We start from the raw sequence: 3406 nt of genomic DNA, 5'->3' as shown, positions 1-3406 counted from the left end.
GAAAAATACTGTAGGGTCTCACAAGTGACATCTAAAACAAACGCATAGGAAAATAAGATTTCTGGTTCCCAAAGATGAGGGGTAGGTGATAGAGGATTGGAGGAACGTGGTCCAAAGATACAAACTTCTAGTTATAATAGAAGTCCTGGGGTTGTGGTACACAGCATGAGGAGTATAGTCGATAGTGCTCTATGGTATATTTGAAAGTTGATAAGACTGAATCCTCAATGTTCTCACAACAGGGAAGTTTTTCTCCTTGTAGCTCCGTGAGATGATGGATGTTAACTAAACTTACTGTGATAATTACACGGCAATACCTGTGTGTCAAGTCACCACGGTGTACACCTTAGTGTTATATACAGTGCTACGTGTCACTTACATCTCAATAAAAGTGAAAGAAGAACATCCCTGCCAGGTGGTTTTAGCTTTTCCTGGCATGCTTTGTGGCTATAGTATCACACAGATAATATAACTAAACATTCCGAATTCTCTCCTAAGTTGACAGTTCATACACTGCATCTGATTTTTTGTTTCTGCTTGTTTTTCAAGTTTCAAATAACTGAAAACAAATTTAACTTGCTGGTTAAAAATAAACAAGGTGGACGTGGGGCAGAGACAGGATGTAGTACTGTGCCTGCCCACATGTACCACCTAAACAGGGGTTTCAAGTCCTCACAGACCAAGCACATTCAAATGTTCGGCATTTCATCTTGTAGAAATTTTATAGCATGAAAACAGAAACAAACAAATCAAGGGGAAGGTTGGTTGTATGGGAATAAACACAATAACACATTTTATAGAGCGTCATGTCAACTGTTAAACCTTTTTAGCTTCTACAGCTTTTTTTTAAGTGAAATAATTCACAAAACTATTCAAATATACAGAACAAAATTTAAGTCACTAGGATGTTGAAGCAGAGATGTACACGTCGTCGAACATGACTGTATTCTGCAACAAGGACATGAAACAGTTTGATTTTGATCTAACCTACAGGGGTTTCTGCCCATTTTTTTACTTTCATAATCAGCTATTCCTCAAAATTTTTGTTGTTACTGGATTCCTGACAGTGGCATTGCTTTCTTCTCTGTGATTAATATTTCCCTAGATTCACCCAGTTGTAAGCACAACTTTTCTATCTTGCAAAGCTACAAATTGTGTGTGTGCATATGTGTGTGTGTGTGTGAGATGAACAGTGAAATAAAGTTGTTAGAAATTCACAGGGATGTTTATGGGTGAGAACATTTGTGCAAATTCTCTTTTTCTTTATTGAATCAAATTAGCTCTGGGATTCAAAATGCATAATTTGATTAGTTTTCCAGTGAGTAAGTGAGCTTTCAGTACTTATATATCTTTAGGCTCAAAATTAAGATGAACTGAAAGTAATTTGAGTCCAACAAATGGAATATAATCATATTGATAATCTCTGATCAATACGATAAGACTTTTGTGACATGATCAAGGAGTATTTGCTCTCGTTTCAAACACAAAGATTGGAAACAATATAATAAAACATCTAGGTCATAACTCAATATCAAGGAAGGAACATCTACAGCTGTTAGACACTCAAGGATCACCAACTTGAGATGAAGCCACGAGAATAAGAACGGACATTACATCAGAACTTGTCCTGCAAGCATGGGATTTTTAAATTCTTGTTATTTATTATCATTATCGTTTGGCATTTAGCCTTGATTTGTGAGGAGCTTTTGCGTGAGAAGGGAGAAGTTTGAAAAGACTTCTATTTGAAAATCTCTAAAGGGTATGGAGATGGGCAGAATAGAGGTTAACTCAAGATCTGACATGATGAATTCAGCCTTCAAGGCACTAAGGATTGGCCAGGGGCCCTGGAGACAAGCAATGACTTGGAGCCTGAGGAGAACCACTGGCATCCACCCTATTGCTGGACAATAAAAACAGGACATGAAAGCCTACCTGAGAGCGGTGGTCTGGTAAAAGCCCAAGCAAGCTTCATTGTGGGACCCTCAGGGACTACGTCACAGGAGCAGGGGTGAGCCAGAATAAATGAATAAATAAATGGGTCTCCACAAGGAAGGCAAGCTTGCCTTTCATGTGTCCATGAGATGCAATTAGATCAAGGAAGAAGTCAACCTGCATTGAAGAAAGCTAACAGCACCCCCCATGTCAAATTTTATTTCTCAAAATCATTTTAAACAATGCCAGCGTTTAACCAGAAGCTACCAGAAATAAGAGGAAACACTAAGAAATGGCTGGAAACCAAAAGAGACGATAGAAACTGTAAAACTCAAATTATTACACTGATAAGAATAGGGGTTTTAAATATCTGCAATGCAGTTGTTCCACAAAATTAGACGGTAAGGAGTATCAATAAAAGAAAGCATAAAGTATCGGAGAAAATTCTAAAATTGAGAACAAAGTAATGAATGGAATTGACAGGTGATTACAGTGGAAGACAGAATTGGTGGAAAGAAGCAAACAGAAACGAAAGGATATAAGAGGAAGAATAAAAGCTGGTATATATGGGTCACTCAGACACGCTACAAGGCCCATGCCACTGGGGTCCCAGGAGTGGGGAGGGATGGAAGAAGGGAACCCTCAATATTCAAAAAGAGGATCCCTAAGAATCTTTCACCACTGTTGACTGAAATCAAACACACATCCAAGAAGCCCTACGAACCCCAGAAATGTTAAGTGTAAGCAAAAACACAAAATAAAAAACAAGTTAAAGACAGAGGAAACTTAATAGCTCAGGGAAAACAGATGATGTCTTAAAAAGAACAATAAGACATACACGAATTTTTCAGAAAACAGTTAAATTTTTGACTCAGAAAAAATGAAAAGATATATATGGGTAAATATTATTTGACTTGGATTATAAGGAAAGCAGGTTGGTTTTGTAGGTGGTAGGGGAAAATTGGGTGCAGCCACAGAAAAAAGCAAACTGAAAAATCACAAATAAAACAATTACTTTATGCCATACCAAAAAAAAAAAAAAAAGAATCCACCTCAATTTTACATGTATGCATGAAAGCTAAAATGACAATAGTTTAGAAGATATGGTGGCATGGTATTTTCTTAAACAAGGATTAGACAAAGATTTCTTGAAGAAACACACACACAAAATAATTGACTGGTCAATGGTATAGAGTTCTAGTTATGAAAGAGTAAAAACATCTAAAGATCTTCTGTATGACAGTGTGCTTATACTTAAGAATACTGTACCCTACACTTAAAATTTTGTGAAGGGGGTAAATCCCATGCTATGTGTTTTTCAAAATAATTTCTTAAAAAGTTTTACAGGAAAGGAAAAGAATAAGAAATTGAAGCACTGCTCTTAACTGCTGAAGTGTTTCATTTTCAATCCACCTGTTATCTAATGAAAACACAAGCTACCAAAAATTATATTTGCAATAATAGATGTCACCTA

This window comes from Manis pentadactyla, chromosome Y, assembly GCF_030020395.1.
Source record: "Manis pentadactyla isolate mManPen7 chromosome Y, mManPen7.hap1, whole genome shotgun sequence".
Taxonomy (NCBI): Eukaryota; Metazoa; Chordata; class Mammalia; order Pholidota; family Manidae; genus Manis; species Manis pentadactyla.
Note: the sequence above shows the minus strand (reverse complement) of the source record.